General features: G+C 36.4%; 1 pseudogene; it reads right to left on the bottom strand.

The window, feature by feature from the left end:
- Positions 1-784: 784 nt before the first annotated feature.
- Positions 785-1,297, bottom strand: LOC131924460 (small ribosomal subunit protein eS10-like; annotated as a pseudogene).
- Between the last annotated feature and the right edge of the window lie 5,649 nt (positions 1,298-6,946).

Raw genomic sequence — 6,946 nt, 5'->3', positions numbered from 1 at the left:
CTGGGCAGCTGTGTCTCTTGGTTGCTGAACAATTAAAATTTCTCACTTGGCAAACTACAATTTAAATACATCGAATGTATTGTAACTATCTTTCCTTTGAAAATAGGCAGCTTCATCAAAAGCTTTACTGTATGTGCCAAGGGCAGGCACAGATTCACAGAGGAGCAAAGGCAGAGAACATGAGCCAGATTTTCCTCAAGAGATGAGGAGGGAGATGTTTGGTGAACTGCTGAATAATGAGGGATTTTTGAAGGCTGTGTGAGGACAATGACTACCTGTGAAGCTGCAGCATGGTTATCATGAAGCAGCCCAGGTCAGCCAGCAGCCAACTGGAAACAGAACTTAAGGTGCTACTCTAGAGAACTTAGCAAGGGAGAGAAAATGAATGTATCTGTCAGCATGCTATGGTTAAAGACTACCTTATGTTAAGAGAAATAGCAAAATTATAGTTTGCATGATTCTGTGTATAATCTTTGGGTTATGTTTTTAATTAAAGGGTCCTTAAACAAAGCAGGAAGATAAATAGGAGTTTAGATTCTAGGTTATTGAAGGTGTGTTACTTGAATTTTCTGGACATGTGCTTCCTAATCTTCAAAATAAAATTAATAATAGCAACTTGGAAGGCAACAGGAAAAGTTGAGCCCCAGACCCAAACAGGATAATGAAAATTAGCTTCTCCTATTTATTCCTCCAGAGAAAGACTGGTATAAGCTAATCATGAGATTTCTTTTTTTTTTTTTTCATTTTTCTTTAAAGTTTAATCAAAACATTACAATCTTCAAGTTCACTGGGGCGGCTGCTCACGTCCACGACCAAAGCCTCCTCTAAACTGGAATTCAGTGGCTCAGACAGCCCCAGCCTCAGCTTTCTTAGAACCAGGGGCCACAGCACTCCTTTTGTAGGTGTCTCTGTCTGCCTCGCCTCTGGTGAACCTTGCAGGTCACTCACCCTCTGGACCTTTGGGCCGAGGTCTGCCAGTTTCAGGACTGCTGCAGCACAGGGTGGCAGGCACGATCTCCGGAGGTAGGTGGAGGTCATCACGGAGATACTGGATGCCCTCGTTCGTAAGGTACCAATAAAAGTGTCTCCAGGCAAACTGTTCCTTCGCATAGCCTCGAGATTTCAGAGACTGCATCGCCTTCATTACATGAAGGTTGGGCACGTTCTTGTCGGCCAGCTCGGGGTGTTTGGGCATGTGGACATCCTTCTTGGCAACCATCACTCCTTCCTTGAAAAGGAGTTCATAGATGGCAATTCGGTTCTTCTTGGGCATCAACATCGTGGCGGCTGCAGGGTCCGAGACCGATGTTGGAAAGGAAGGGCATGAGATTTCTTTTATGTTGGGGAGAGATGGCTATCTCCGAAGGACCTTCTGGAAAAAACTGATTTTCTCTCTAATATCAGTGAAAAATATTTAGCTTTATAGGCACTGGGGTCTTGTCTTGTCCTCTTTCTTTGAATTGAAAAGGCATCACCGTGTCTTTATCAGAATAATTATTTTCCTGAAAGATGTAGAAAAATCAAACTTAAGCTGATTTTTAAATTAACTAAACAATAGGTTCACATGACTTAAAAAATGTCATAAAAGCCGGGCGGTGGTGGCGCACGCCTTTAATCCCAGCACTTGGGAGGCAGAGCCAGGCGGATCTCTGTGAGTTCGAGGCCAGCTTGGGCTACCAAGTGAGTTCCAGGAAAGGCGCAAAGCTACACAGAGAAACCCTGTCTCAAAAAACAAAACAAAACAAACAAAAAAAAAGTCATAAAAGATTTCAAGTAATAGTTGCTCTGAGAGTTACTTCAAATTCTCAGCCTTGTCTTTGAAATTTTAACTCGAATGATAGTGTCTACTCTTATATCCATGAACACACTTGGAATCACTAAAGCTGAAAAGATACCCATGTAGGAACTGAATACAGTTATCTATTAATGAGATACCCTTGTCTGATAAACAATGTGGCTACACAGAAACAGAAAAGATATGCAAATTCCTTCTCAAAGTTTTCCCAAAAAGAAGAGAAGAAAAAGACCATGATGAAGAAATATCATTTTCAGACATGAAGGAAGTGGAGACCTCAGTATAGTGAACAACCACACAGAGAAAACTATTTTCCAGGTGCCATTTACCAAGCAGGAAAAAAAAAAATAAGAAATTAAAGAGGATTTTCAGCTGGCTGGAAGGGAAAGAGAAAAATTAATTCCCATGGAGCTGTTCACAATATACACATGTTCTCCTCACAATGACTATTTATACAACCTGTAAGGTTATCCACTATTTAATGAACGATAGCGTTTAATAAAATGTGTCATCTCTGTCTTATTGTTAGATCAATATGACTAGTCATTTGTTTTGTAGGACTTAGCAATGAAGCATTAGCTTATTAGTTCATTTACCACATTCGCTTATTTTATATTAATATATTGAGAACTTAAAAATTATTTCAGATATATAGCTCCGAGAATCAGTTGTAATTCATGACGTAGTTCAAAGAGCGACGTTTGAGCTCAGGGCCTGCACTGAAAAACAATTATTTCTTATTTCTCTGTTTTTTTTTTTGTATTTTGAATAATATTCCCTTGTCAGAAATATGCTTTGCAAGTATTTTCTCCTCCATGAATGGCTTGTTACCTCTCAGGTCAGTGAATTTAGCCTGATAATGTAGTAGAATCTTCTGCATAGGGCCTCTGTGGTTTTCATTGTGCTCATTTTATGTGGAATCCTGTTACATTCTAGACAACACATTTTATTTTTTTTATTTATCAGCTATAATTAAAATTGAATTAATTAACTAATTAATTAAAAAGACAAAATCAAAAATATTCATATGAGCTCAAGAAAAATATTCTGCTTTTCCACCCCCTTCTCATAGCGCTGGAATATTTGCTATAATCCTCTTTCAACAACATATGTTTATGTTGATTTTATTGTTAGAAAAGCTTGTCAGGTATCTGTGAAAATATCCCCTGAACCTTCAGAGAAACAAATCTTAATGCTCTCACTCATAGAAAACAATTGTTGTATCTATAGAGACAGGTTTGAAGGACCTGTGCTTCTGGAGTTCTTAGCCATGTCACACAAAGCACAGTTGGGGCAGCATTCTTACACTGCACTCTCTTATGAGGAGAGGGTCAGGTTCTGATGGCACCACTCCGAGAAGAAATATCCAGAGAGGTGGAAAATACAAATTTCTGTTACTAAAGGCAAAAGAAAATGTCAAATTTATTTCTTTTTGTTTCTGGGTTGGAAATACATGAAAAGAGCATTGGGAGTGGAATGTGATGATCTGAGATTGCATAGAGGTCTACCTGGGGTCTGAAAATGTACAAGGTGTACTGCAGATGTCTTACCTCTCTAAACAAATAAGAAACTAGTAACTAACAGTATAGAAATGACCTGGATGAGTGTTTACCATGTGACAGAACCTTTAATGTGTTTACACAATGAACTTGAGGTGTTTTCTAGGTGTGATTATAGGAATGCAGTGAGAAAAACTGTACAAACTCTATTATTATGGAACATACTTATGAAGTGCTCCAAACATCACACAATTTCTATTCTGACTGATAAACATAAACAAAACATGTTTGTCATTCCTTACCAATTAATATACTCTGAAAAATATCTGGCTAAATGTTAATGGTCTAAACATACTGATGGATACTTTTCAAGGACTGATCATATTATTTTACAGTAATGTGAATAAACTTGGAAATGTTATTTTAAAGTTTGTAACATACTAACACAATAAATGAAAGTGATATCTTTGATTGTCTTATTTTAAGACGTTTGTCAAAATTATAAAGCCTATTTTAGAATAATTGTTTCAAAATTACTTCTATTCATTTGAGATTGTGAGTATTAAAAATACAATAAAAATCAAAATACCTCTTTACATAACAAAAGGAATAGATTTAAAAACCAAGTAAACTAAAAATGAGATTAACTGGAATAAGGAAAAATAATGACAAATGAAAATTAGTTTGGCCTTAGGTTAACATTTAATTTAAAAGAATATTAATTTTATTTTTTTAAAACACAATCATAATTACACTTAAAAGTTATGTAATGATATAAAAGCAGTCCCAGTATAACCAGTACATAGAGTGCACTAAATTATATGATATTGAAGTTGAGAAAGGACACAGGTCAAACACGACCACATGAATTACACTGACATGTTCTGGATATCTCCAGAGGTGAATAGGAAGCCATTGTTGTGGTTGACATGTTCAGATTTATGTACTTGGAAGGGTTGGTTTTGACATTGTGAAGAATGAATTATATGTAGGTAAGGTTGAATGCAATAATTTCCAAAGCACATAATGGCATTAAATAAATAATTTTAGCATGATCTGGCTTGGTTTAAACAATTTCAATGGACTTGGTAAGATTTAGTAATGCTTTGATGCATATATACGTGAGTAATAAAGGATTTTAAACCTCCAACTTCTTCAACAGTGTAACAGACAAAAAAAATTGATCTCAATTTCTACTCAAATCACATGGTTAGCAGCAAAATGTAGAAACGATTTTCTGTTTGTGTTCCTTCATCTACTTGAGTGCATCTATGTACAGGAAGAGAATTATATTCAATCTTCTTACTGAAATTACACTACTATCAATAAAAAAGCTACAACTTTAACTCATATAATAGAAAATTTAAAAAGAATAAAGTGGCACCATAGTGTCCAGAGTCAATGATTATTGCTGGGGAAGTTCCCAGGAGTCCACAGGGATGACCCCACCTTAGATTACTAGCAATAGTAGTGGAGAGGGTGCCTGAATTGGCCTACTCTGGTAATCAGATTAGTGAATACCCTAGCTGCCATCATGGACCTTTGTCCCGTGACTGATGGAAACAGATGCAGAGATCCACAGCCAAGCACCAGGCCAAGCTCCAGGAATCCAGTCTATGAAAGAGAAGAGAGATCCTACGAGCAAGAGACATGAAGACCATGACGATGAAACATACAGACACAACCAAACCAAACTGGTGGCAACTCATGAACTATGGACCAACAGCTGTGGAGCCTCCATGGGACTGGAGTAGGCCCTCTGCAAAAGCGAAACAGTTGTTTAGTTTGAACTGTTTAAGGGGCCCCCTGGCAATGGGCTCAGGATTCATCCCTGGTGCATGAGCAGGCTTTTTGGAGTCCAGTGCCTATGATGGGACACCTTGCACAGCCTTGGTGTAGGGGGAGGGGCCTGGGCCTGCCTCAACTGAATGTGCCAGGCTCTTGTGGGAGGCCTTGCCTTGGAGGAGGTGAGAATGAAGGGGTGGGTTGGGGAAGAAAGGCTGGGGGGTGGGAGGAGGGAGGAGAGGGGGATCTGTTTTTATTATGTAGAATAAATAGAAAATTCCTCAATAATAAAAAAAGAAAAGAAAAAAACGAAAACAAATAAAATAAAATAAAAAGAGTAAAGTGACACCATACCATCCAGAGCCAAAATGAACTTTATCTCAGATGATTATTGATTTTTTTTTTTGTGCCACACAATCTTCCCTAAAAATCGTGGATTCTCCCTTCAAAATATCTTAGCCCTCTCCTCTGTTTAAAATCATTTTAAGCTTCAACCAAGTGACCTTCTTTGATGTGGTAAATTTCTATGGCTCCTAGGCACATGTAGACATGTATACATTTTGGTATTCCTCTTTTCCTGATAATATGTCTAATATTAGCTAATTCAGCATACAAAGTTATAAAAACTTTAAATATAAAATTTTGAACTTGCCTATAGCTTCATGTGTCAATGTGATTACTTGCTAAGAGAAAACGTTGGTAAGTGAGGTGTGGCATATACTGATGTGTCTGAATTCATATGTATTTTGTCTGAAGGAAGGTAAAATAAAAACATTAATTAAGGAATATTATATGTAGTTCTGGAAGTATTGGGATTAATCTTGACTAAAGATAGACATTTGGAATAACCATGTGGAATAATACTGTATGAACATTCAATGACCTCCCAGTGAGAAATATACAACTTCTATGAGAATGATGAAATTAAGAAAAAGAAATCTCAAAGTCCCTGCTCTTCATTTTAATATAAATTGTGTTCATACTTTAGAAAAGAAGTGAATGAAAAGAGTAAAAGAGTAATAAAAAATTGTAAGATACAAAATAGCTTTCAGGGATCATAATTCAAGTTATTCAATGGCCACTTCTGGTTCCATACACATATAACTAGACACCCCTTCACATGTACATGCACATACAATCATGTATGAACACAATAAATAAATAAATACTTAAAAACTACTTAATTGTCTCATAATATTCACACAGTGCTAGATATGATCTAATCATTATGATCACACAATGTGTAGTGCTCAAAGTGGAGTAATTAATATAATTTTTCTATGTCAGAAACTTTGTATTTTTTTCTATTTTAAAATATTTAACAAACAAATGTAGGTGACAGTTTCCCTCATGAAGTATAGAAAACTCAGAAGTAATTTACCTAAATAATTTCATTTTGGTACCTATTATCTATCAGTTTTTTTTTTATATCTCCCATCTCCAGTGTCCATTAATCTATGCTCTGCTGCTTCAAGGGATCAACAATGATAGCTTTCAAAAATGAGGGCGAATACTCATTATTTGTGAATCTCCACCTGTGTCATTGTGCTGACCATCAGAGGTATAAAGCACACTTCAATACAATAAATCACAGACAGCACCATCCTTACCAGACAAAAACTGAAAGCATTTATTCTATGGTCACTAACAACCCAGGGTCTCTTTGCCTGAATTCATTCGACATGCTAGAAGAAGAGTTAGGTTAGTTGCACAAGAGAACCAAATTAGAAAGAAAGAAAGAAAAAAAAAAAAACCATGTTAACAATGTTGCAAATGACACGATATCATATGCTGAGAAAACTTAAAATTGTAATAAAAATTATGAGAATTGATAAATACTGTCCATAAAGCTGTAAGAAAAAGTCAA

Source organism: Peromyscus eremicus, chromosome 14, assembly GCF_949786415.1.
Source record: "Peromyscus eremicus chromosome 14, PerEre_H2_v1, whole genome shotgun sequence".
In the NCBI taxonomy this organism is placed as follows: Eukaryota; Metazoa; Chordata; class Mammalia; order Rodentia; family Cricetidae; genus Peromyscus; species Peromyscus eremicus.
Note: the sequence above shows the minus strand (reverse complement) of the source record. Positions and strands in the feature narration are given on the sequence as shown.